General features: G+C 46.0%; 6 non-coding genes across 6 annotated transcripts; 2 read left to right on the top strand and 4 right to left on the bottom strand.

Annotated features, from left to right (window-relative positions):
- Positions 1-12,816: 12,816 nt before the first annotated feature.
- trnan-guu lies at positions 12,817-12,890 on the bottom strand. Its single transcript has one exon. It is a non-coding gene; the product is annotated as a tRNA-Asn (tRNA).
- Positions 12,891-13,968: 1,078 nt separating this feature from the next.
- On the top strand, positions 13,969-14,058 carry trnap-ugg. Its single transcript is given in 2 exon segments — positions 13,969-14,004; positions 14,023-14,058. It is a non-coding gene; the product is annotated as a tRNA-Pro (tRNA).
- Positions 14,059-15,108: 1,050 nt separating this feature from the next.
- On the bottom strand, positions 15,109-15,181 carry trnav-cac. The gene has a single exon. It is a non-coding gene; the product is annotated as a tRNA-Val (tRNA).
- Positions 15,182-16,429: 1,248 nt separating this feature from the next.
- Positions 16,430-16,519, top strand: trnap-ugg. Its single transcript is given in 2 exon segments — positions 16,430-16,465; positions 16,484-16,519. It is a non-coding gene; the product is annotated as a tRNA-Pro (tRNA).
- A 1,039-nt stretch (positions 16,520-17,558) lies between these two features.
- Positions 17,559-17,631, bottom strand: trnav-cac. Its single transcript has one exon. It is a non-coding gene; the product is annotated as a tRNA-Val (tRNA).
- A 4,263-nt stretch (positions 17,632-21,894) lies between these two features.
- trnar-acg lies at positions 21,895-21,967 on the bottom strand. Its single transcript has one exon. It is a non-coding gene; the product is annotated as a tRNA-Arg (tRNA).
- Positions 21,968-26,950: the final 4,983 nt, after the last annotated feature.

Below are 26,950 nucleotides of genomic sequence, written 5' to 3'. Positions count from 1 at the left end.
TCACACTAGTAGTTCCAGTTACTTCGCAGCAGAGGGCGCTCTCGCAATGATAGACGAACACAACTACTCAGCCTGTGAGGGTCACAGGCTCATTAATACAACATCAAAATCAAACACAACACTCAATACGAACAAGTGAGCAGGAACTGAATACTTATATTCGTTAGTTTATAACTTGCATTTGTACTGAAATGAATTTCACAAGTTAATTTATGGTTCGGTAACTCACACTTAGTCTGTTTATGATCTTTCCATTTCTGTCTGAATTATTGTGTGAACCTTTTCCATCTCAGGTCTCCCCTTCTAGGACCCTTTGATCAAAGCCGATACACAGAGTCTGGATGACTGGTGTATTTTATTGGTTCACAGACATTTGTAGAAAATTAGCACATTTCATGAGGCAGTGGTTGCAGACTTTATAACAAACGCCAAGGTCAGAGTCCCTCCAATATTAATTCTCCTTTCGAATGTCTGTTTAATGTTTTCTGACACAATTCACAAACATGTGTTTCCGTCCTACAATAACCAGACCAGCAAACCCATTCCTAACCCCGTCTGGAAATATGCAGCGATTCTTCTTATAAGGTACTGATTGTATCCCAGCTCGGATTGTTCCCATTCACTGACGGGCAGTTCCCCACCTACAGGTCTTAAACCATCATTGGAGACGCAAGAAAGTGAAGTGAGAAAATGCTGAGAAAGACAACCGATTCTTGATGGTGCGGAATAGAACATAGAACATAGAACAGTACAGCACAGAACAGGCCCTTCGGCCCTCAATGTTGTGCCGAGCCATGATCACCCTACTCAAACCCACGTATCCACCCTATACCCGTAACCCAACAACCCCCCCATTAACCTTACTTTTATTAGGACACTACGGGCAATTTAGCATGGCCAATCCACCTAACCCGCACATCTTTGGACTGTGGGAGGAAACCGGAGCACCCGGAGGAAACCCACGCACACAGGGGGAGGACGTGCAGACTCCACACAGACAGTGACCCAGCCGGGAATCGAACCTGGGACCCTGGAGCTGTGAAGCATTTATGCTACCCACCATGCTACCCTGCTGCCCCTAAATAGAATAGAAGGTGTTGCTTCGAATTTCAACCTTTACAAATCAGACGGCGACAATGCGGCCACCCAGTATCTGGGTTGTATGGGGCTGGTGCGGGCGGGGCATTTCGGAAAGTAATTGTGGAACAAACACATTTCATCGCATTTGAAATCATGGTTTCAATCGGAATTTTAAACATATGATTATTTCCTGTTTCAGCATGTATTTCTGATCTGAGTGATGGGAATTCTGTTTCTCGGCTACTGCCGTCTGATGTTAAGACAGAAGAAGAAGTTACTGTTTTTAGTTTAACCTTTGATGCTGCCTTCTTGAACCGCTGCAGTCCGTGTGGTGTTCAGGAGAAAGTTTCAGTCTTTCACTTGTGCTGTGTTACTCATGTCAGCAGACAAGCAGCGAGGCAAAAAACAAAACAGCAACAGCACCGCTCAGGCAGCCAAACCTCTCTCTGTATCTCTGGGTGGAGAAAGTGGCTCTGAATAGTTACTCAGGAGCAGGATTCACAGACTGAGTTCATGGTGGACAACAGTCCCACTCCCGTACTTTGTACTGTGTCTTGGAGCTCCTGTCTGTTGGAGTTTCGACAGAATCTCGGGCAGATGCAGACATGATGTGGAGCCATCGATCAGCGGCGATGTCAGCCACACAAACCCACACCGGGGCGGGGGAGGGGACCACATTAATCTCGAATGAAACTAACCCACCTGTTACCAGCAGCGGCAGTAAGATTAAACTGCAGAATCCGATCCGACCGACAGATCCGTCATCAAGCGAGTCTCCAGGGTAACCCAGCCTTGCTATTTCTGATCAGCTGTTAATTCTCTAAAACTCAGGGCTGGATGTTCAGATCAGCTCCGGGAAAGATATTTCTGCCCCTTCAACCAGTCCCACTAACGTCACTCGGTTTACAGACTTACGTCACTAAATCTGCAGGGAAACAGCACACGTGTCCTCAGTCTGACTCCACATAGGCGGTGCTCTGCGCATGCGAATTCTACGACCCACACCCCATCCAATGCTGAATCTCCTTCACAGCTTCACTTTGTGATCACAAGCCCCTGAGACCCGGCTCGGGCGGGCACGGTGCAGTTGGTGTTAGACTCAGTTTGATGGACAACAGCGCTGCCTCCGCGGTATTGTCTCTGGTCCTGAACACTACCGAGAGCTACTCAACACAGATCGATAGGATCCAACATGAAGCTGAGCTTCACTTTAGTGATTATCTCCCTGAATTTCTTACTCTTCTCTCCGTGTGAGTGTAATCACTATATCTGGCAGGAATATGTCACACATCAGACATGTCATGTTATAGGGACGTACAGTTTCCTTTATTGTATATATTGTTATGTCATGTTGTAGTTGATTGTGCTATATCATATTCTCGCCGTCTGTGTGATATTAAATTATTCATGTTATTTTACATCTCAGATGCCGCTGGCAGTGACGAGTTATCGCAGTCTCCAGAGTCAATGGTGATTCCCGAGGGAGACATTGCATCCTTGGCCTGTTCCACCACAGTAGCAGGAATGATCCTACAATGGTACAGACAATACCCGGATGGAACCATGCAGCACCTGGCGATCGGCACCAGCGATCAGGGCAGGATCACAGCTCGGTTCAGTTCAGCAGAGAAACACAGCTCTCTGAATGTTAGTGACGTTCGAGTGACAGACACCGCCACCTATCTCTGTGCAGTGAGGCACAGTGAACTGAAAACCATTCAGCGCCGTACAAAAACCTGCCGGGTCATTCTGAAAGTGTGTAGCCTGTGCAGTTATCCGAGAGCAGGCATTTTAGTAACACTTCCATGGATATGCTGCAATGAGTGAGGCCTGTTCGTGATTTGCGTTTACTCTTTCATATCAGAAAAGAAGGGTCAGAATCCATTTAAATTATTTTATTTCTTTAGAAGTCACAACCAGAGAGCACGGGTCCCATGGTGCATAATCCAGTACTTAATATGCAAGAGCCCCGCCAGTATTATTAGAAACATGTCTGACTGAATCTCTCAGTGATTGGGAATGGAATGAGTTAGAGATTGGGAGAAGCAAAGGAACTCAGGCTCTGTTCAGCTCAATGTCCCACCCAGACACAGCAAGGGAGCCAGGCCCACTGTGACATCACTGAATATACGTCTGGCTTTGGTCTCATGTGACTTTCTAACTATCATGCCTGGACTTTGCGCCCTCTGCTGGAGGATTCTGTCCAACCCGGTTCACAATGGGGGTTTCTGAATGGATTTAAGGTCATTGATTTGTATGTGAAAACATCGATGTCAGGAATGAGAACTGACTATCCAAATCTGGATTCTTCTCGTTACTTCTTTCTCTGGCTCTATCTGTCGGAAGGCAGGTCCAACCCATTGCAACGTCACTGGGAGGCAGGCCGCAACCACTCCAGAGCTGGAACAGGAATCCAGACCCTTCTGGCTTTCCAATCTCCTGAGCTATACCCAACCGTCGTTCGCACACAGCATGAAAATCGTCGGTGTGCTAAATAGCGAGGAGGAATGGTATAGATTGCAGGATGATATTGACGGAAGGGCCAGATGGGCAGAACAGTGACAAACGGAATTTAACACTGATGCATTTTGGGAGGACGAACTTTGCAAGAAAACACACAATGAATGGCAGCACACCAAGAAGTACAGGACCTTGGTATTCATGCCCACAGATCCCCGCAGGCAACTGGACAAGTAGATAAGGTGGTGAAGAAGACATACAGGATACTTGCCTTTATTAGCTGAGACATGGAATATAAGAGCAGGGAGGTAATTATGAAGCCGTATAAAATGCTGGTTAGTCCTCAGCTGGAGTATTTTGTGCACATCTGCTCGCCACCTTACGGAAAGGATGAGATTATAGCAGAGAGGCTGCAGAAGAGATTAATCAGGAGGTTTTCTGGGCAGGAATGTTTCAGCTCTGACGAGAGGCTAGATAGTTGGGATATTGTCCTTAAAGCAGAGAATACTGAGGAGGACCAAATCGAGGGGTTAAAAAAAAACCTTTCCATTAGCAGAAGGGTCAACAACGAAGGGGCATAGATTTAAGGTATGAAGCAGAAGGTTTAGAGGGAATTTGAGCGCGGTGAGAACCTGGAACTCATTGCCCATAAGGCTAGTCCAGGCAGAAACTCTCACAACAATAAAGAAGCGTTTAGATGATGATTTGAAACGCCATTGCATGCAAGGCTCCGGGTCAAGTGTCAGAAATTGGTTTAGACTAGATCGGTACTTGATGGCCGGGGCAAACACGATGTGTCAAAGGGCCTCTTCTTTGCCGTAAAGCTCTACGACTAAGGAGCCAGAGGCACGGAAGCTGCCGATGACGCCACAAGGCCACCTCTCCTTAGGTCAAAGAAAGTAAAGGAGAGACTGTACTGAGTTGCTGAAATGTGAGTGGATCTGTCAATGAAGATGAAACGGAACTGTTTCAAGCAGATCCTTGGATAGTACAAAGATCGGGGAGAAATAAAGCCCAGGAAAGTTCCATTCATTATGTATACTGCGATTTGCTGAACTACAGAAGAGGTGTCTAAGAAAAGGAAGAAAATTCAACAATAACTTTAAGAAGGAAATGTAAAGGCAATTACCTGGCTATGTAGAAAATGCTATGTTTGAAAGAAGAATAAGGTAACCATTTCAAAGTGTCTCGGGCAATATAGATCGTGTAGCCTCATCCCTGACTCGAAGATTCTAGATTCTAGTCCGTCATGTCCTTTCCAATATATTTCTTCTCAGTGACTTGAACAGTGAGCAGGTGCAGGATGGTCACGGTGCAGTGAAGATTCAACCGTCGCTATTTCCGCTCCATCAGTTCCGAGTACAGCTGAGAGTCACCGCACACGTCACTCAATATTCAGACTGCGGTATCCCCGCCCACTGCTTCCGGTTGCTGCTCTCACTCTGACCCAATTGTCGAGAGATTGCTGCTGCTGGTTCATTCCTCTCATTGGCCCGTTCAGCAGTGCAGTGTGACGGGGATCTGTATTTCTGTCTCTGACAGAGGATGTCTCTCATTGCAGAATCACAAACTCAGGAAGGATCATGAGGAACCATCTCGCTTCGCTGCTCGTCATTATCTCACTTCTCAGTCAGTATTTCCTTCCCAGTAACACTCCATTCTCTTCCTGAATGCAGTAACCCTGATTTTATTGTTGGTAAAATGACAGAGATTATTTTGCTGATGATCGTATTGCTGAATGCGATGCTAACTCTGATTGTCATTATTGTTGTTACTTCTGTTAGAATGGAGCCACCAGGACACCGTGGAACAAAAGGAATCTGAAATAACGGTTACAGAGGAAAGTGAAGTCACGTTAACCTGCACCTTGAAAACAGGTGCTGCTAACCCTTATGTGTACTGGTACAGTCAGCAGCCCGGGAAAGCTCCAAAGTATATGTTTCTTCTTATTGGACAGACGGTGCAAAGGAACACCGACCTCAATAATCGGTTTTTTTCTACGTTTGATAAAAAAGACAAGACTACCGAGCTAACGATCAGTAACACAATGATCTCCGACAGAGCCGTGTATTTCTTAGCCATGCAGCCCACACTGCTACAGAGATATGGGGGATCCCGTACAAAAACCCCAGACTGGCAGTTCCAGCTGCTGCTCAGCAGGGGGCGCGTCCTCATGGGCAGTTCAATTTACAGAGTGAGTGACAAACATTGTAACAAAACATCTCAAAAATAGCAAGAGGTGCAGTCCACCTGCACAGTTAAACCAGTTTACGATTGCAACTTGCATTCATAACAGATGTAAGATTGACGAATCGATCTGTGATTCCAAAACTCCTGCTTCTTGTTCATATATTGGTGTACAGACTCACTCATTCAGTAAACTATCAGGTCTCACTGGACAATAGCAAATGCAACAATTTAAATTAATGTTGAGCTTTTCACATCATTACATGTCCAAAGGAGTTTCAGAGGAGCATTTAGGTCAAATGATCAAAAACCTGCTCAAAGAGTTCGGTTATTTGGGGCGGTACAATGGCTAGCACTGCAGCCTCACAGCGCCAGGACCCGGATTCTACTCTGGCCTTGGACGAGCTCGTGGCCTTTGCACGTTGTCCCCAGGGTCTGTGATGGTTTCCTCCGTGTGCCGCGGTTTCCTCCCACAATCCAAAAATATGCAGAATAGGTGGATTAGATAGATTTAATAAACCTGAATCAGGCCCCCCTTCAGCCTTCTCTGCTCTGAGGAAAACCATCCTAAGCCAATCAGCCTGTCTTCATAGCCGAAACACTCCATCCCCGGCAACATCCTGGGGAATCTCCACTGCACCCGCTCTACTGCAATCAAATCCTTCCTGTACTACGGCGACCAGAACTGCACACGGGGATCCAGTCGTTGCCTAACCAGCGTTTCTACAGCTTCATCATAACCTCCCTGCTCTTATGTTCAACGGAAAATAAACGCAAATATTTCATAAGCCTTTCTTAACCACCGTATTTACCTGTCCTGGTGCTGTCAGGGCTCTATGGATACGCATCCCAGGTCCTTCTGGTTACTGTAATTCCGAGCGTCCTACTGTTCATTATATATTCCCTTGCCTTTCTAGTTCTCCCAAATTGCATCACCTCGCAAATTTTCAGAGGCCATTTGCCACTATTCTAAGGTTTTCCTCTTCATTATTAACCACATCAACAATGTTCTCGGAATCTGCGAACTTACTGATTATACCTCTACCAGCGTCCTTGGGTTACACGGAATGTGGAGCTGAGGCCATGGTCACCTTAGTCCTGATCTCATTGAATTCTGGAGTAGACCCGAGTGGCCGATTGACCAACTCCCTGCTCCCAAGTCGGATGCTCATATGGCAATGAAAAGGCCCTGCATTTTCCCGAGTCAGTGTTTGTTACTGAGCGAGACAGAATCGTTGAGCTGAGCCCCCACACCAGCAGGCCGTATCCTTCAATGGTGTGGCGATCCCAATGCCGCAGCCGGCTCACGGTACTGGTTATTCTAACATTATCACATCTTGCTTTATTGCAGCAGAGAAATGCATTCCTCTGATTGCCAGTGACACGCCAGTGAAAGACAAGGCCAATAAAATTGGGCAGCCAATACCTGGACATAAATATGTACGCGGAAATCCTGGAAGTTTGTCACTCGCGGAATTATTATAGTGCCAGGAATGTTATAGCACTCAGAATCACAGATACACAGTACCACCAGTTCAGATGAGGCCTTCCGGTCAGTCGAGTCTGCACCAACACGTGAAAAATACAGGACTAACGACAGGACCTCATTTGTCAGCACGTGTTCCATAGCCTTGAATGTGAAGACGTGTAATGTGCTCATCCAGGTACTATTTAATGGATGTGAAGCACACTGCCTCTACCACCCTCCCACCTAGTTTACTCCAGATAGTAAATCTGGATTTACTATAGATTTTATCCTCTGAATAAATAAGATTTTCCTCAAATCCCCATAACCTCCTGCCCCTCACCTTGAACTTGTGTCCCCTCGCAACTGACCCTTCAACTAAGAGGAACTGCGCCTCCCTATCCACCCTGCCATGACCCTCGTAATCTTGTACACACAACACTATGCAACTTCTCTTCATAACATAAATGTTCCATCCCAGGGAACATAATGGTGAATCTCTTCTGCAACCCCTCCAGTGCAATCACATCCTCTTATAATGTGGCGCCCAGAATTGCACACAGTACTCCAGCTGTGGCCTCACGACAGTTCTGTACAACTCCAACATGATCTCCCTGCTTTTAGAATCCATGCCTCTATTGTCCTGCAAGTAGGGATGGTGCGGTGGAACAGGAGTGGTACAGTGGTTAGCACTGCTGCCTCACAGCGCCAGGGACCCGGGTTCACTTCCGGCCGTGAGTGTGCAGTTTGCACTTTCTCCCCATGTCTGCGAGGGTTTCCTCCGGCTGCTCAAGTTTTTTTTAAGACCTTATCAGAGTTACAAAGCTAGAGCTCAGAGTGTGGACAGGGGCAAATCCGTAATGCAGCTCCATGCCTGCTCCAAAAACCAATTCAAGTTGAATCCAATTCATGGCCCCCAGAAGAGAGACATACCAGATCCACGCATTCCACCTGACCTCACGGTCATCTTAGCAAAAAGTCCGAGAAGCGATTTCCTCCCACAGTTCAAAGATGTGGAGGAAATCTGGATTGGCCTTGCTAAATTGCCCTTTAGCGCCCCTTCGTCTCAATTGGACGAAGTCTGTCCCTGATCTGCGTGGGAATCCAACATAAAACATGTCGTGTCAACAGAAACTTCAGGTATTTTCGATCGACAACTTGATATCTATTAAGGTCTAAACCTGGCACCATGTGCTTCCCATGTCCCAGACTGATAGTAATTCTCATGTTGTTCAGCGGTTATTGTACATAATAATAATCTTTATTAGTGTCACAATTAGGCTTAACATTAAGACTGCAATGAAGTTACGTTGAAAATCCCCTAGTCACCACATTCCGACGCCTGTTCGAGTACACAGAGGGAGAATTCAGAATGTCCAAATTACCTAACAGCATGTATTTTCGGGAATTGTGGGAGGAAACCGGAACACCCTGAGGAAACCCATGCAGACAGTGGGAGAATGTGCAGACTCCACACAGACAGTGACTCAAGCCGGGAATCGAACCCCGGTTCCTGGAGCTGTGAGGCAGCAATGCAAACCACTGAGCCACAGTGCCGCCCATTAAGTACCTTGTACATTTAGTACCGCAGCAGATATTGATCCATTCTGCATTTCGTTACAGGAACGGGTAACGAGGCGTCTTTGTCCTTGGACTCATCTGCGAGAGCAGGCCATGATTTTCGTCCATCTCAACTCCTCATTTGAGTGCCTCCCTCTGCTGGTAGTTAGATCCCCGGTTTTAAAGTTACAATAAAATGTGCAGTCATAATAGTACAATAATAAGATGATAAGGCCATTAGACACAGGAGCAGAATTAGGCCACTTGGCCCATCGAGTGTGCTTCGCCATTCAATCATGGCTGATATTTTCAGCCAAAGCTCTCAGGATTTCCCAAACTATTCCTCTGTCGATCTGCACAAGGACAGATATATGTCCGGTAAATAGACATGATTGCTTGCCTGAGCCTGGGATCAATTCCTTCTCGGAAAGGAACCTCAGTGATGCTGTAAACACTCACTCAGCGTTGTGTACGGGGCTTTAGGTTTTCTCTAACGCTGTTCCTCGGTGAGCAGTAATAGACCACCCCGTCCTCAGTATAAGCGCATCGAATGCGCTTATACTGATGTAACTGTTCTGTTTAGATTTGTCAGCAACCGCCAGATATCGTCCTGAACCAACATCTTTCTTCATTACTAAGGTGTTGGTGATAATCAATCTCGGTGGCTGTGCCGGTTTCTCCTGATATCATTGCATTTTGTACATGTTGGGGCCTTTATATTGGCAATTTAACTTCACCGAACCCACTTCTGGGACAGTTATTGTCACTGCTGACTGGGCTACTGGATTACATATAGCCGGCCTGCGAAAGTGAAGGAATGAAATGAACAGATTGTTGTTCCTTTATAAAGTTAGAGTTGTTTTCAATTAAGAGGTGCTTTTTAGCGTGGCTAGTCCACTTAGCCTGTACATCTAGGTTGTGGGAGTGAGAATGTTCAAACGCCACACGGGCAGTGATCTGGGACCGGGATCGAACCCGTGTCCTCAGTGCAACGAGGCAGCAGTGCCAACCATTGCGCCACCGTGCCGCCCTGAGTTTAAACAGAGTTGATATAAATCTACTTCTATCTGCGGCATTTTTTGGGACCTCTGATGCAGGCACTTCATAGACATTCCCGATCGTTAATTACACATAGCCTATGTGTATTAATGTGCTAATCTGGTTTAATTAACACTGTAACTACTTACTGTGCCAAAGCGCCGCCAGTATTATCACTAACATGTCTGACTGAATCTCTCCCAGTGAACTGAACTGGATTGTAGGGAGAGGGAACTTAGTGCAGTGCAGGGAGAGGGTCTATTGTGACATCACTCGCCTCCCACCCTATCGGTTTGGCCGACACCATCAGGTGAGTTTCTGACGCCCGTGCTTGAATTTGGCGCCCTCTGCTGCCGGATTCGGTTTACTCCGTGTTAGAATTCGGCTGTTGAGTGGATTCAGTGTTGACTGCAATGCATATCAGGGCGAGAAACCTGGACAGAAATCTAAATTGCAGCTGTTAATACACTATCTTTGTCACGAGAGGTGTTTCTAATCAAAAAATGATGCTTAATCTGTAGTTCTCGGTTCACACCATGGATGCGATGAAGTCGAAAGAATGCCAAGATTTTGGTGGACATGCGGAGGTTAGAACTCAGAATAATAGCAGTTTATTGTGGTTCTGACGAAGAAGGTACAAAAGGGGAACTGCTCTGAACATCGCTTTTTTCAGAGACCAGATTGACTTTCATTAGGTTAAATGTCCTATAAAGAAGATAGGTGAATGATATTTCATGCTGCAAGCGTTTGCGAGACAATGAAACGTTTTTGAATGGATCAGCACCGAGGCACGGGCGGGATTTGAACCCGCGATTTTTGGTTAACGAAACCAACGCCTTTCCTCTTGGCCACCGCACCTTATGCAAGCAAGAGAGGTTGATTGCACTGTGAGTTGTTATCATTTGGAGTCTGGCGCAACAATTGATGAGAGAAGAAGAATCAATAGAAAATTTCAAAAAGCATTGTCAGAACTTGAGAACGGAAAACCCCGCGGGATTTAAATGCAGGGTAAAAAGGGCAATAGAAAAAGTTATTTCAAATAGGCGCAGGTAGCGTCAGTTCAATCTGCCCCCACCCCTACGACACTATATTGTTCTCAGTGAGTTGAGCAGGTGCAGGATGGTCACGGGCTGCTGGGTGCTCAACTGTCGCTATTTCCGCTCCATCACTTGTGACTGCAGCTGATAACCGCCGCACAGCTTTCAGCTTTGAGTCTGCGGTGCACCGGTCACAGTTTCAGTGTGATGCCCTCGCTCCAACACCATTGGGATATTCTAGACATTGCTGCCGCTGCTCGATTCCTGTCATTGGTTGGATCAGCAATGCAGTGGGACCTGAATCTGGATTGCTGCTCTGACAGATAATTGCCTGCGCTAAAGAGCGATTGATTCAGGAACGATCGCGGGGAACTGCCTCGTCACCCTCTTCGTTATGATCTCGCTACTCAGTATTTCCTTCACTGCAAAACCCCCATTCTCCCCTTACTGAGTAACCAGATATTATTGTTAATTAAATAATAATGAGTATGGTGCAGGTGACCGTTACGTTGGTCAATATGAGGCTGATTCTGAATTTTGAGATTATTATTGTTTTCTGTTCGTTTCTATCAGACTGGAGCCACCAAGACCCAGTGGAACATCTGGACGCTGAAATGAGGGTTGAAGAGGATACTGACGCCACACAGCAGTACAATCGATACTGACGATCCTGATACACAGTCAGCATCCGGACAGCCTGCACGGTTCATATTCCGTCTGATTGGAGAGAATCTGCGTAGCAGCAAATGTAGAAGTGATCGCAATATGACACATATATAGAGAAATATCAGCACACAAATATAGAGATCCCTATATGTGTCTGTGCCGTCAATCACATTCTAGCAGAAAGGCAGTGGGTCCCACAAACAAACCGACACCAAGAGGGGTAGGGGTATATGTGTGTGTGTGTGTGGGGGGGGGGGGGGGGGCGGTGATATTCATCTCTCAAGGTGGATGCGAGAGGGCGGTCAGAAAGACCATCGCCATTTAATATTATGTGAAAATGGAGCAAGACGGGTTATTGGATTGGATTTGTTTATTACCGAGGTACAGTGAAAAGTATTTTTCTGCAAGCAGCTCAACAGATCATTCAGTACATGGAAGAAAAGGGAATTAAACAAAATTCAACAAAATACAAGAAAATACATGGGACTACATAATAGGGCAACACAAGATATACAATGTAACTACATATGCATTGGCATCGGTTGAAGCACACAGGGTGTAGTGTTAATGAGGTCAGTCAATAAGAGAGTCATTTTGGAGTCTGGTGACAGTGGGGAAACTGCTAACCATCTCCACCTCGTCCACGTTGATGCTGATAGGGGTGTGTACAGTACTTTGCTTCCTGAAGTCGATGACCAGCTCTTTAGTTTTGCTGGCATTGAGGGAGAGATTGTTGTCGTTACACCACTCCACTAGGTTCTCTATCTCCCTCCTGTGTTCGGACTCGTCGTTATTCAAGATCCGGCCCACTCTGTTCGTATCGTCAGCCAACATGTATTGTAGATGGAGTTGGAACCAAGTTTTGCCACGCAGTCGTGTGTGTCCAGAGAGTAGAGTAAGGGGCTAAGTACCCAGCCTTGCGGGGCAACAGTTTTGAGGACTATTGTGGAGGAGGTGTTGGTGTTCATTCATACTGACTGTGGTCTGTTGGTCAGAAAGTCAAGGATCCAGTTGCAGAGTGGGGGTGCCAAGTCCTAGGTTTTGGAGCTTTGATGTGATCTTTGCTGGGATTATGGTGTTGAAGGCGGAGCTGAAGTCAATAAATAGGAGTCCTTGTTTTCGAGATGCTCTCGGGATGAGCGTCGGGCCAGGGAAATGGCGTCTGATGTGGACCGGTTGCGACGGTATGCAAATTGAAGTGGGTCAAGGCGTTCCGGAAGTATGGAGGTGATGCGCTTAATGATCAGCCTCTCTGACCTGCTTTCAAAGCCAGCGATTTAGCCCTGTCCTAAACAGATATCATCCAGGAGTGGAACAACAATTCGTTTCTGGGTGGGATCGAACCACCAACCTTTCGGTTAACTGCCGAACGCGCTAACCGATTGCGCCACGGAGACGACAACTCCGTGCATTTCAACAGTGACGGCCAATCCTCTGATTGCCAGGGACCGAATGAGAATGCTGGTAATATTGGTCCCCTGAGGCAGTGCGGAAAATATCTGGAAGGACCGTACACACCGTACACGCGGGCGTGGACATTTGTGAGACATGGAATCATCACAGGCCCGTGGATTTTACAGAACTCACTTGGACAGCACCACACTTTCGTTGAAACACGTCCCTTATCTGGGAACCTCCATAACAGAAAGCAGGAAGTGTCAACATAGATTTGATGTATTTTCGATCAGAAAGTCGATGTTCCGCTGAAGACTACTGGGGGCTCAGACTCGTTGGCATAAGGTCGACCTAAGTTAACGGTCCTGGAAGATTTTATTATCCCCACATCTGAGAACTTTCATTACTGCTGCTCGGAAGTGGATATTCCAAGCTTAAATTTACTGTGCATCGCGACATGCTGATTAATCTCACGAATCCGAAACGGCTCCTCTATTGACCAATACAAGGACAGAGACGGCAATGCAATTGTGGAGAAATAGACCTGAGTATTTTTCTGAATCCAGATCAAACCATCCTCCGGTACAAGGGCAGGAACGCAAATTTACTGGAATTGAAAATACTCTCTGAGGCTTTCGTACGTGGTTGTAGCTGCTTTGTGACACTGTGCTCATTGCACAGTAATAGACCGCCCCGTCCTCCACACTGAGCGCGTTTATATTGAGATAACCATTCTTTTTAGACATGTTGGCAGCCGCCAGATATCGTCCTGAGATCTCCTCTTTCTTCATCGTCAATATGTTAATGATGACCAATCTCGGCGGCTGTGCCGATTTTGCTGATACCATAGCATGTGGTACATCGTCCGGTCTGTATATTCGCACTCTAACTGCACTGAACCCCCTTCTGATTTCTAACCTGTCCCGGTTTTAATGAAAGGTGATGGTGAAAGACGAACTTTGTTGTCCTGTCGACAAATGCTGCATGACTCCCTGAGATGGTGCAGTGCTTTTGGCGTTCTCCGCAGATGTTAGATTGATTTTCGATGGCAATGACAGTATGCTTTAACTCTTTTTGCGGGGCTCGTTGGTCTAGGGGTATGATTCTCGCTTTGGGTGTGTCGCTTTCGGAATTTGCGAGAGGTCCCGGGTTCAAATCCCGGACGAGCCCTTCGATGAGGTTTTCCGTTGGTCAAACCACATGTTTTCTTCATTTCTTTGCGACGTAGACGGCGGGATTCATTCACATTGGGTTTGCTTTGAGAAGCTGAGCTCAAACTGCATGGAACCAATACGTTCCCGATAAGCTTGTCTATGTGTGGGCATTCACATTTCTATTGACTATTTCTGGTGGACTCAGACAGCTCTTTGTCCCTTTCATTTTATCAGTTCAACAACTTCAGACTGTGAACTCTCACTTCCCCCTCCACCACATGTTTTTTCCATCAACTTATCATCCCTTCCATTGATATGTTTTACCCTCAGCATCGCCCACCTCCCACCAGCCCATACCATCCTACTTCAGCAATCTGATCCCTGTTTGTAATTGTTCTCTGACGCACTGCTTACCTTTGTTCTGCCATTAACACATTCTGACCGCTTGATGCGCCATCAGCACCTTTCATAGCCTTGATTAACCTCATTTACATTCCCTTTTTCTTTCTGTCCGAGACATTTTCGTCATTTCCCACCTATTGCTAGCCCTCTATCGAGACCCAATACAGCACTCCACCACCCCCACCCCCCACCCACAATCGTCTGAATCTCCAGTTCCAGTTCTCCAGCTTTGACAAAGAGTCCACTTGACTGGAAACGACAGCTGCCATTTCGCTCCCCAGAGGCTGTCAGACCTGCTGAGATTATCCAGTATTTTCTGTTTTAGTTTCCGTTTGAAGCATCCGCAGTAAGTTGCATTTGTCACACATTTAGACATGTTTGAGATGGTGATTAAATATGTTCATTTGTAAATCGCTGAAATTCTGTTGTGGATGAACTAGCTGCTAATATCCGAGGTGTGCCAAGGTATGGAAACTCTTCACCTCTCATTGCCTGCCAAAAATTCAGTGCTTGGGCCTTAATGTTCAATTCAGTTTAGTGGCTCGTGTGAGACGAAATTTCATAGTCCTGGAACACACGAGATTCCGGCAACATTCAGGAAATAGAATTATTTTGTGCCCAATAATTGTGCAAACTTTTCTCACACGAAATGCTAAATGTTCGATGTTTCTGCCCGGTTTCGAACCGGGGACCTTTCGCGTGTGAGGCGAATGTGATAACCACTACACTACAGAAACCGCTGGCAATCAATGGACGTGCGGAATGTACAACCTCACTGTGTTGCTGCAGATTCTGATGGTCTGTTTGAGAGGCCAGGTACCTCGTTGCAAGCGACAGCTGTTTCGTAAATTAACAGATGTCTCAACATATTAAGCCGTGAGATGTAGAAATTATATCGAAATTAACATAAGTTATATTTTGCTGAATGTCGGTCTCAAATTTGTGCTCTTTTGTCTCGAGGTCTGGTTCTCGTTTAGGGATTTTCAATCAATGCCTATGGGAGCGGTCGTGGGTTTAAATCCAGGACAGGCTCTTTACTCCAGGTCAGAGATTACGAATTGTTTGCGATGCTGACGGCGGGGTTGATTTACATTGGCCCACTCTGAAAAAGATTTCTCAGGACTCGGAATGTTTACGTCGTTTCTCTCCCCACAGATGATGCTCGAGAGAGAGAGAGAGAGAGAGAGAGAGACAGTGTCTGAGCTGGAGTGCGTTTGGATAAAATTGATGCTCCAGATCTGTGTTAACCAGAGGGACGTGACCCATCTAATCCTCAGAGACAAAGTGGAGAATTGAGCTGACTGGGGAGCTGGATCTTAACGCTGACCTCCCGGACCTCGGCGTCGTGAAATGTTCCAAAGAAGCTCAACAGACACTCGAGGAACAGCAGCGCATCTTTCCACTGGGCTCAATACAGCTTTCACACTCAGTGTGTGTTCAGTAGTTTCACACTGTAAATGCTGCACTCATTTTGTGTGTCCTTACATCGCAGATTTGGGTTTCAATCTTGTTTCCACTTGTTCTTTGTGTCCGGTTGGTAGTTGTTGATCAATCTGCCATCGATAGCTCCTCCAGGCATATCTTTTGTTTCTTTGTTTCTTCCATTGCGCTAACAGAGAGCTAGCACAGACACGGCGGCCGGAATGGCCTCATACTGTGGTGTCATTATTCACTGATTTGATGCGATCCTAACTCTGTGGCCAGGGTCCCAAGGCCTCTTCTCATTTATTCTCTCCTGACTTGCCCCCCATTAGAGCCCTTTCCTGTTGTTCTGTTTCCTCCCTCCGGTAATTCACTTGGTTAAGCCGTCCTACATGTCTAACCTGTCCCGGTTTTTATGAAAGGTGATGGTGAAAGACGAACTTTGTTGTCCTGTCGACAAATGCTGCATGACTCCCTGAGATGGTGCAGTGCTTTTGGCGTTCTCCGCAGATGTTAGATTGATTTTCGATGGCAATGACAGTATGCTTTAACTCTTTTTGCGGGGCTCGTTGGTCTAGGGGTATGATTCTCGCTTTGGGTGTGTCGCTTTCGGAATTTGCGAGAGATCCCGGGTTCAAATCCCGGACGAGCCCTTCAATGAGTTTTTCCGTTGGTCAAACCGCATGTTTTCTTCAATTCTTTGCGGCGGAGACAGCGGGATTCATTCACATTGTGTTTGCTTTGAGAAGCTGAGCTCAAACTGCATGGAACCAATACGTTCCCGATAAGCTTGTCTATGTGTGGGCATTCACATTTCTATTGACTATTTCTGGTGGACTCAGACAGCTCTTTGTCCCTTTCATTTTATCAGTTCAACAACTTCAGACTGTGAACTCTCACTTCCCCCTCCACCACATGTTTTTTCCATCAACTTATCATCCCTTCCATTGATATGTTTTACCCAGAGCATCGCCCACCTCCCACCAGCCCATACCATCCTACTTGATCAATCTGATCCCTGTTTGTAATTGTTCTCTGACGCACTGCTTACCTTTGTTCTGCCCTTAACACATTCTGACCGCTTGATGCGCCATCAGCACCTTTCATAGCCTTGATTAGCCTCATTTACATTCCCTTTTTCTTTCTGCCCGAGACATTTTCGTCATTTCCCACCTATTACTAGCCCTCTATCGAGACCCAATACAGCATTCCACCACCCCCACCCCCCACCCACAATCGTCTGAATCTCCAATTCCAGTTCTCCAGCTTTGACAAAGAGTCCACTTGACTGGAAACGACAGCTGCCATTTCGCTCCCCAGAGGCTGTCAGACCTGCTGAGATTATCCAGTATTTTCTTTTTTAGTTTCCGTTTGAAGCATCCGCAGTAAGTTGCATTTGTCACACATTTAGACATATTTGAGATGGTGATTAAATATGTTCATTTGTAAATCGCTGAAATTCTGTTGTGGATGAACTAGCTGCTAATATCCGAGGTGTGCCAAGATATGAAAATTCTTCACCTCTCATTGCCTGCCGAAAATTCAGTGCTTGGGCCTTAATGTTCAATTCAGTGTCGTGGCTCGTGTGAGACGAAATTTCATAGTCCTGGAACACACGAGATTCCGGCAACATTCAGGAAATACAATTATTTTGTGCCCAAACTTTTCTCACACGAAATGTTAAATGTTCGATGTTTCTGCCCGGTTTCGAACCGGGGACCTTTCGCGTGTGAGGCGAATGTGATAACCACTACACTACAGAAACCGCTGGCAATCAATGGACGTGCGGAATGTACAACCTCACTGTGTTGCGTCAGATTCTGATGGTCTGTTTGAGAGGCCAGGGACCTCGTTGCAAGCGACAGCTGTGTCTGAAATTAACAGATGTCTCAACATATTAAGCCGTGAGATGTAGAAATTATATCGAAATTAACATAAGTTATATTTTGCTGAATGTCGGTCTTAAATTTGTGCTCTTTGGTCTCGAGGTCTGGTTCTCGTTTAAGGATTTTCAATCAATGCCTATGGGAGTGGTCGTGGGTTTAAATCCAGGACAGGCTCTTTACTCCAGGTCAGAGATTACGAATTGTTTGCGATGCTGACGGCGGGGTTGATTTACATTGGCCCACTCTGAAAAAGATTTCTCATAACTCTGAATGTTTACGTCATTTCTTTCCCCACAGATGATGCTCGAGAGAGAGAGAGAGAGAGACAGTGTCTGAGCTGGAGTGCGTTTGGATAAAATTGATGCTCCAGATCTGTGTTAACCACAGGGACGTGACCCATCTAATCCTCAGAGCCAAAGTGGAGAATTGAGCTGACTGGGGAGCTGGATCTTAACGCTGACCTCCCGGACCTCGGCGTCGTGAAATGTTCCAAAGAAGCTCAACAGACACTCGAGGAACAGCAACGCATCTTTCCACTGGGCTCAATACAGCTTTCACACTCAGTGTGTGTTCAGTAGTTTCACACTGTAAATGCTGCACCCATTTTGTGTGTCCTTACATCGCAGATTTGGGTTTCAATCTTGTTTCCACTTGTTCTTTGTGTCCGGGCGGTAGTTGTTGATCAATCTGCCGTCGATAGCTCCTCCAGACATATCTTTTGTTTCTTTGTTTCTTCCATTGCGCTAACAGAGAGCTGGCACAGACACGGCGGCCGGAATGGCCTCATACTGTGGTGTCATTATTCTCTGATTTGATGATAACCTAACTCTGTGGCCAGGGTCCCAAGGCCTCTTCCTATTTAATCTCTCCTGACTTGCCCCCCATTAGAGCCCTTTCCTGTTGTTCTGTTTCCTCCCTCCGGTAATTCACTTGGTTAAGCCGTCCTACATTTCTAACCTGTCCCGGTTTTTTATGAAAGGTGATGGTGAAAGACGAACTTTGTTGTCCTGTCGACAAATGCTGCATGACTCCCTGAGATGGTGCAGTACTTTTGGAGTTCTCCGCAGATGTTAGCTTGATTTTCGATGGCAATGACAGTATGCTTTGATTCTTTTTGTGGGGCTCGTTGGTCTAGGGTTATGATTCTCGCTTTGGGTGTGTCGCTTTCGGAATTTGCGAGAAGTCCCGGGTTCAAATCCCGGACGAGCCCTTCGATGAGGTTTTCCGTTGGTCAAACCACATGTTTTCTTCATTTCTTGCGACGTGGACGGCGGGATTCATTCACATTGGGTTTGCTTTGAGAAGCTGAGCTCAAACTGCATGGAACCAATACGTTCCCGAGAAGCTTGTCTCTGTGTGGGCATTTACATTTCTATTGACTATTTCTGGTGGACTCAGACAGCTCTTTGTCCCTTTCATTTTATCAGTTCAACAACTTCAGACTGTGAACTCTCACTTCCCCCTCCACCACATGTTTTTCCATCAACCTATCGTTCCTTCCATTGATATGTATTACCCTCAGCATTGCCCCCCTCCCCCCGGCCCATACCATCCTACTTCAGCAATCTGATCCCTGTTTGTAATTGTTCTCTGACGCACTGCTTACCTTTGTTCTGCCATTAACACATTCTGACCGCTTGATGCGCCATCAGCACCTTCCTTAGCCTTGATTAGCCTCATTTACATTGCCTTTTTCTTTCTGCCCGAGATATTTTCGTCATTTCCCATCTATTGCTAGCCCTCTATCGAGACCCAATACAGCACTACACCACCCCCACCCCCCACCCACAATCGTCTGAATCTCCAATTCCAGTTCTCCAGCTTTGACAAAGAGTCCACTTGACTGGAAACGACAGCTGCCATTTCGCTCGCCAGAGGCTGTCAGACCTGCTGAGATTGTCCAGTATTTTCTGCTTTTGTTTCCGTTTGAAGCATCCGCAGTAAGTTGCATTTGTCATACATTTAGACATGATTGAGATGGTGATTAAATATGTTAATTTGTAAATTGCTGAAATTCTGTTGTGGATGAACTAGCTGCTAAGGAGGGAGTGATGGGCAAGCTAATGGGGCTAAAGGTAGACAAGTCTCCTGGCCCTGATGGAATGCATCCCAGAGTGCTAAAAGAGATGGCTAGGGAAATTGCAGATGCACTAGTGATAATTTACCGAAATTCACTAGACTCTGGGGTGGTCCCGGTGGATTGGAAATTAGCAAACGTGACACCACTGTTTAAAAAAGGAGGTAGGCAGAAAGCAGGAAATTATAGGCCAGTGAGTTTAACTTCGGTAATATGGAAGATGCTGGAATCTATCATCAAGGAAGAAATTGCGAGGCATCTGGATAGAAATTGTCCCATTGGGCAGACGCAGCATGGGTTCGTAAAAGGCAGGTCGTGCCTAACTAATTTAGTGGAATTTTTTGAGGACATTACCAGTGCAGTAGATAACGGGGAGCCGATGGATGTGGTATATCTGGATTTCCAGAAAGCCTTTGACAAGGTGCCGCACAAAAGGTTGCTGCATAAGATAAAGATGCATGGCATTAAGGGTAAAGTAGTAGCATGGATAGAGGATTGGTTAATTAATAGAAAGCAAAGAGTTGGGATAAATGGGTGTTTCTCTGGTTGGCAATCAGTAGCTAGTGGTGTCCCTCAGGGATCCGTGTTGGGCCCACAATTGTTCACAATTTACATTGATGATTTGGAGTTGGGGACCAAGGGCAATGTGTCCAAGTTTGCAGATGACACTAAGATGAGTGGTAAAGCGAAAAGTGCAGAGGATACTGGAAGTCTGCAGAGGGATTTGGATAGGTTAAGTGAATGGGCTCGGGTCTGGCAGATGGAATACAATGTTGACAAATGTGAGGTTATCCATTTTGGTAGGAATAACAGCAAACGGGATTATTATTTAAACGATAAAATATTAAAGCATGCCGCTGTTCAGAGAGACTTGGGTGTGCTAGAGCATGAGTCACAGAAGGTTGGTTTACAAGTGCAACAGGTGATTAAGAAGGCAAATGGAATTTTGTCCTTCATTGCTAGAGGGATGGAGTTTAAGACTAGGGAGGTTATGTTGCAATTGTATAAGGTGTTAGTGCGGCCACACCTGGAGTATTGTGTTCAGTTTTGGTCTCCTTACTTGAGAAAGGACGTACTGGCGCTGGAGGGTGTGCAGAGGAGATTAACTAGGTTAATCCCAGAGCTGAAGGGGTTGGATTATGAGGAGAGGTTGAGTAGACTGGGACTGTACTCGTTGGAATTTAGAAGGATGAGGGGGGATCTTATAGAAACATTTAAAATTATGAAGGGAATAGATAGGATAGATGCAGGCAGGTTGTTTCCACTGGCGGGTGACAGCAGAACTAGGGGGAATAGCCTCAAAATAAGGGAAAGTAGATTTAGAACTGAGTTTAGGAGGAACTTCTTCACCCAAAGGGTTGTGAATCTATGGAATTCCTTGCCCAGTGAAGCAGTTGAGGCTCCTTCATTACATGTTTTTAAGGTAAAGATAGATAGTTTTTTGAAGAATAAAGGGATTAAGGGTTATGGTGTTCGGGCCAGAAAGTGGAGCTGAGTCCACAAAAGATCAGCCATGATCTAATTGAATGGCGGAGCAGGCTCGAGGGGCCAGATGGCCTTCTCCTGCTCCTAGTTCTTATGTTCTTAATATCCGAGTTGTGCCAAGAGATGAAAAGTCTTCACCTCTCATTGCCTGCCGAAAATTCAGTGCTTGGGCCTTAATGTTCAATTCAGTTTAGTGGCTCATGTGAGACGAAATCTCATAGTCCTGGAACACACGAGAGTCCGGCAACATTCAGGAAACATAATTATTTTGTGCCCAATAATTGGGCAAACTTTTCTCTCACGAAATGCTAAATGTTCGATGTTTCTGCCCGATTTCGAAAGGGGACCTTTCGCGTGTGAGGCGAATGTGATAACCACTCAACTTACCGAAGCATCAGATATTGAATTTTGCTGAACTGAAGATAAGTTATGTTTTGCTTGAAGTTACAAAGAGAGGGCAGGGCTTTTATGAGTAACCACAGCTGATACGAGAATTGATGATGCCCTGCTCACTTTGCTCTGCATCGGGATCCAGCTGTCCAACCCACTGAACTAAAGAGGACGCCAAAACTCGGAACTGCGAGCCAGCCAGGAGTCGAACCTGGAATCTCCTGATTCGTAGTCAGACGCGTTATCCATTGCGCCACTGGCCCACAGCAGTTATAGGCTTTTGCTATTCCTCGATGATGAAGACCAGTTACGAGACTGAGGTAATATTTAGCAACAGACTAAACTGGAAGCACCAGATGTTTCTGCCCGGTTTCGAACCTGGGACCATTCGCGCGCGTGTAAAGCGAATGTGATAACCACTAAACCACAGAAACAGCTGGCATCGCAGACGCCAACGGACCTGTGTCACCTTCAATTCAGCTGCCTTGTTGCAGCTTCGCATAGTTCGGCTGAGAGGCCATGTCGCTTCTTATAAGAATACGTCTGTTTCTTCAAACCAGATGTCTAAACTTACAAGCCAGAAGAAGAACCTATATTGAACTGAAGCATTTGTTCAGCAAATCACTAACGGCGAAATGCTCTCTTCTACTATTAATGCAGCATTCTTAAATCCTAGAGAAAAAAGCAACCGACTTTAAACAACATTTGTTTCCTTATTCAATGCTTGAGTTGAGTTTAAGAATTGATAATTATGTGTTTTGAGTACACATTACTATAAGACATCCTTCAATCTGGCTGGAATTGACAATTATGTGTTTCTTATATTTGACCTCTTTGTGCTTTGGTGTGCAACATGCTGCAGCCTAAATACCCTTCATGTTTCAGAAAGGAGGGGTAATTGCAAATCAACATTGAGTCTGGATTCCCACACTGAGTTTTCCTGTTTCTCCATCAGGAAGAGCGCTTTTACTTTCCAAAAGGTGTTTCACTCAAGTCTCTGGCATTTCCTCTAAGTCAGTTACAGTATCGTTTGTGTCTGTCCTTTTGAGTACAAACTAAATACCGACTCGGTGACCGCTTTGGAAAACACCTTCGCTCCATCCACAAGCTGGTGGCAGGCACTCCTGTCGCTTGCTATTTAGAACATAGAACAGTACAGCACAGAACAGGCCCTTCGGCCCTCAATGTTGTGCCGAGCAATGCTCACCCTACTCAAACCCACGTATCCACCCTATACCCGTAACCCTATACCCGTAACCCAACAACCCCCCCTTAACCTTACTTTTTAAGACATGAGACATCAGTTTTAAAGAAACGCCTTCTTGCAATAAGTTACATGACCTCTCAGCGGAACCATTAGAATCTGCAGCAACACATTGTGGTTGAACATTACACACGTCCACTGATATCGACGTTCCCAGCGGTTTCTGTAGTGAAGTCGTTATCGCATTTGCCTAGCACGAGAAAAATCCGCTGTTCGAAACCGGGCTGACATGGCCTCTCAGCCGAACCATGAGGTGCTACAGCAACACAGTGAGGTTGAACATTGCACAAGTCCATTGATTGCTGCACTGCCAGCGGTTTCTGTAGTGTAGTGGTTAGCACATTCCCCTTACACACGAAAGGTCCCCGAGTTGGTACCGGGTAGAAACATTAAGTGCTTCCCATGTTGTGAGGACTGTTTGCACAAAGTACGTTTGTTCCCCGATCTCGTATGTTCGAGGATTATGAGGTTTCGTCTCTCATGAGCCACTAAAATCACAAGTACCGAATTTGCGGCAGGCAATGAGAAGAAAAGGATCTTCCTATTTTAGATATTCGGAGCTCGTTCATCCACGACAGAATTTCATGCATTTACAAATGCAGATGAACATATTTATTCATCATCGCAAACATGTCTACATGAACGACAAATGCAACTTACTGCGGATGCTTCAATCTGAAACAAAAACAGAAAATACTGGACCATCTCAGCAGATCTGACAGCCTCTCTGAAGCCAGATGGCAGCTGTCGTTCCGAGTCTGCGTGACTCTTTGTCAAAGCTGGAGAACTGGAAATAGGGTCAGATTCACACTATTGTGGCTGGGGCGGGGGTGACGTGCCCTATTGGGCCTCGATAGAGTGTCAGCAACAGATGGAAAATGACGAAAATGTCTCGGGCAGAAAGAAAAAGGGAATGTAAATGAGGCTAATCAAGGCTAAGAAAGGTGCTGATGGCGCATTAAGAGGTCAGAATGTGTTCATGGCAGAAGAAAGGTAAGCAGTGCGTCAGAGAACAATTACAAACAGGGATCTGATTGATCAAGTAGGATGGTATGGGCTGGGGATAGGGGGGCAATGCTGAGGGTAAAACATATCAATGGAAGGAATGAAAATAAGTTGATGGAAATAAACAGGTGGTGGAGGGGGAAGTGAGAGTTCACAGTCTGAAGTTGTTGAACTGATAAAATGAAAGGGACAGAGAGCTGTCTGAGTCCACCAGAATTAGTCAATAGAGATGTGAATGCCCACACATAGACAAACTTCTCGGGAACGTATTGGTTCCATTCAGTTTGAGCTCAGTTTCTCAAAGCAAGCACAATGTGAATGAATCCCGCCGTCTCCGCCGCAAAGAAAACATGCGGTTTGACCAACGGAAAACCTCATCGAAGGGCTCGTACGGGATTTGAACCCGGGACCTCTCGCAAATTCCGACAGCGACACACCCAAAGCGCGAATCATACCCCTAGACCAACGAGCCCTTCAAAAAGCGCAGAAGCATACTGTCATTGCCATCGAAAGTCGATCTAACATCTGCGGAGAACGCCAAAATTACTGCAACAACTCAGGGAGTCAGGCGGCATTTGTCGACAGGACAACAAAGTTCGTCTTTCACCATCACCTTTCATTAAAACCGGGACAGGTTAGAAATGTAGGACGGCTTAACCAAGTGAATTACCGGAGGGAGGAAACAGAACAACAGGAAAGGGCTCTAATGGGGGCAAGTCAGGAGAGATTAAATGAGAAGAGGCATTGGGTCCGTTGCCACAGAGTTCGGTTAGCGTCAAATTAGAGAATAATGACACCACAGTATGAGGCCATTCCGGCCGCCGTGTCTGTGCCAGCTCTCTGTCAGAGCAATGGAAGCAACGAAAGATATGTCTGGAGGAGCCGTCAATGGCAGATTGATGAATAAATGCCGCCCGGACAAAAAGAACAAGTAGAGCAAACAATTCATAACATCTAACCTGGAGTAAAGGGCGCGTCCTGCATTTGAGACCTTGACCGTTCGCGTGCTCCTTGACTGAAAATTCGCATGTGAGAACCACATCTCTAGATGAACGAGCCCATGTTTAACGCCCCGCGTCAAGCAGAATGTAACTTATATTTCATGCAAAGCAGCTGAGACATCTCGGACGCCAGATGAAAATATTGAAAACAAAACTTCCGCAGGTCAGCATTTGTGGACATAAACTCCAGGAAAATTTCCGCTCCATGTTGCCGACTGGAGAGTTTGGAACTGGGGCTCATTTCTTCTTAAAGTGCACATGTTACCCGTTACTCCACACGACAATTCCAATTGTGAAGCTGAATGAAGCAGAATATCAATCGTTGCAATCTCATCGCAGTTCAGTGGCTTCTGACAGAGGAAGAGGAAAAGCGACCCAGGGAGACGGGAACCCAAGTCTGAGCGCAGGTCTGGTGAAATTCTTCCTTTCTTATTCAGCCGGGAAAGAAGAGACAGAAAAGGGTTTTTGGCTCCAGAATGTGAAAGATGCCATTAGGTTATCTGAAAGAAGAGGCGGGGACTTCTCCCCGCAGTCCTGGCCAATGTTTATCCCTCATCACCCTGACTGTGAACACGGAAAATCCAGTGGATGGGAATCCAGTGGACAGTTCCAGGGTAAATTTACACCTCCACTGTGAGGGTGGTGGAACCTTTCTCAACGTCCACAGATATTTAAATATTTGTATACCTCCTCCATCTGGTGACCAGATTCATTCTTTCCACAGGAGTTTGACTGGAGTTGCCTGTAATTAAATACGAATTAATTTCTATCGAATAAAGCGTTGGGTTGAGGAGAAATGGTTTGTTCAGAAGTTCCGGGATACCACCGCAGCTGAAATGAAATGAAAATCGCTTATTGCCACAAGTAGGCTTCAAATGAAGTGACTGTGAATAGCCCCTAGTCGCCACATTCCGGCGCCTTTTCGGGGAGGCTGGTACTGGAATTGAATCCGCGCTGCTGGCTTTGGTTGCTTTACAAGGCAGCTATTTAGCCCATTGTGCTAAACCAGCCCCTGTGACTCCCAGTGACAAGGACAGCTGTTAATACAAGAAAAATATTAACATTATAATATATAATTAAAATCCGTCCATCCATCTAGTGATTTAAGGACATTCCTTCGGGTTATCCCCAATATCGCAGAGGATAAATGTATCTATTAAATCTCCAACTTTATCGTCAGAACTAGAACACGTATCCCACTGTCGGATTTCATGTGCATTCCTGTGGAAAGAATGAAGTTACGATTCGTTTCCTTGTCATTCGGAATACACCCAGGAATATCACCATTTTCACTGTGAAAGATCAGCAGTACACTGACCACGCGGTCTATCACTGCGTGCTGAGGTCAACATACTGAGAAAGGCCCCGGGACAACTCTTCCCGTTACCGGTTTCTGTGACATAATTTTCAAGGAGATTCATTGAAGCCAACCAGCAGGTGGCGCATCAGGCTGTAGATTCTCACCATCTGTCATGTTGCGTGAGCCAATCGTGACTGACGGTTTCACGTTTTGCGGTAAAATTGAGGCTCGCCAATGAATGTTCCCGTGGAGTTCCGGAAGTGAGAAAATGTGTCCGCTGTTTTTCGCAGTGCTGCACAGAAAAGGAGCATGACACGTTTTAATTCCCCGGGAGCCTACTGTATTTTGACCATGAGGGGCAGAAAAATGCATCCCATGACAGGTAAGATAAAGCTCCCCCCCCCCCCCCCCCCCGTCAGCGGACCGGGTGGTGCAGTGGGCCCAGTCTCCATGATATCAGCTGTCAGTTTACTCTGAGTTTTACATGCGCTCTGCATTTCCATAGCGTAAACACAAACTGCAAACAAGCATTGCTCGTCCATGGAAACCAAATATCAATATTCAAAACAAGTTGCTTTACTGCTGACCATTTTTTCCGACCTTTGGTATTTAGAATCCTAAAAGTAATAATGAGCTCACTGCATCTCTCCGCTCATATTGTATCCAGCAATCTCTC

This window comes from Scyliorhinus canicula, unplaced genomic scaffold (assembly GCF_902713615.1).
Source record: "Scyliorhinus canicula unplaced genomic scaffold, sScyCan1.1, whole genome shotgun sequence".
Classification (NCBI taxonomy): domain Eukaryota; kingdom Metazoa; phylum Chordata; class Chondrichthyes; order Carcharhiniformes; family Scyliorhinidae; genus Scyliorhinus; species Scyliorhinus canicula.
Note: the sequence above shows the minus strand (reverse complement) of the source record. Positions and strands in the feature narration are given on the sequence as shown.